We start from the raw sequence: 1,441 nt of genomic DNA, 5'->3' as shown, positions 1-1,441 counted from the left end.
ATATAATTATAAAACAAATGAATTTAAATATAAATATTGTGCTTACATGTCAGTGTATAGCAGGGGTGGGCAAACTTTTTGGCCTGAGGGCCACATCGGGTTTCCAAAATTGTATGGAGGGCCAGTTAGGGGAGGCTGTGTTTCCCCAAACAGCCAGGCGTGGCCCGGCCCCCGCCTCCTATCCGACCTCCCACACACGCTTCTCGCCTCCTGATGGCTCCCCCGGGACTCCTACCCCATCCACCACCTCCTGCTCCCTGTCCCCTGACCACCCCCGGACCTCCCACCACTGACTTCCCCCGCCACCCCATCCAACCCCCCCTCATTCCTGACTTGCCCCCCGGGACCCCTGTCCCATCCAACCCCCAGAGCACCGGGTCAGGCTGCAGCTCTGCAACTGCGCTGCCCGGCCGCCCAGAGCGTTGCGCCGGCGGGGCAGAGCGCTGAGGCTGCGGGAGAGGGGGAATAGCAGGGGAGGGGCCAGGGGTGAGCCTTCTGGGCCAAGAGCTCAGGGGCTGGGGAGGAGGGTCCCGCAGGCCGGATGTGACCCACAGGCTGTAGTTTGCCCACCTCTGGTGTATAGTATATAAAGCAGTATAAACAAGTCATTGTCTGTACGAAATTTTAGTTTGTACTGACTTCGCTAGTGCTTTTTATGTAGCAAGCTGTAAAACTAGGCAAATATCTAGATGAGTTGATGTACCCTTGGAAGACCTCGGCATGCCCCCAGGGGTACGTGTACCCTTGATTGAGAACCACTGCCTATCTTTTATTTTTGAACTATGAATTCTATTTGCTGCCTGCGGGCCTGACCCAAGCCCAGTGAAGACACCCAGGGACTTCATTGGACTTTGACTTTTGATTATTTCCCTCGTATATGATGCATTAGTGACTTTAATGATTAACGTTGGGACTTTCAAAGCTGTATAAGGTAATTAAGCCGCACTGAAATATTCAAGTACTATTTATTCCAGTATGTTTGGGGAGGCTATTTTGTGTGCATTGGAATTCCCCAACCTTTACAGCTTCTAATTTGCTGAGCTGTAGCCACAGCAACATGTGGCTGGGGGGGGGGGGGGCGCGGGGGGGCGCCGGTGGCTGGGCACCTATACATGTGACACAATTTTCCTATAAATGCTCCTCATTGTCAGTGCATTATCTGCCAGATGTTAAACTCCTCCCAAGCAAACTGCTGACCTCCACAAGTTCCAGCCCTGTTTGACTTCCTTTTTTTTTTTTTTTTAAATCAGGGTACAGCCCCATGGCTGATGAAAGGGCTGAGATGCAGGCTCTTCTAGGAATGGCCAGTATCAGTTTATATCAGAGACACCTGCAGCTTCCCACTCAGCTTTGCAAAGAACCCAGTCCCTGTGCTGCAGATTGCCTGTGTGACCACAGAACACAAGAGCACTCAGCCTGGGCGGAGGATTGTAAGCAGGGC

The sequence above is a fragment of the Lepidochelys kempii genome, chromosome 8, assembly GCF_965140265.1.
Source record: "Lepidochelys kempii isolate rLepKem1 chromosome 8, rLepKem1.hap2, whole genome shotgun sequence".
Classification (NCBI taxonomy): Eukaryota; Metazoa; Chordata; order Testudines; family Cheloniidae; genus Lepidochelys; species Lepidochelys kempii.
The sequence above is the reverse complement of the archived record's forward strand: the minus strand, read 5'-3'. Positions refer to the sequence as shown.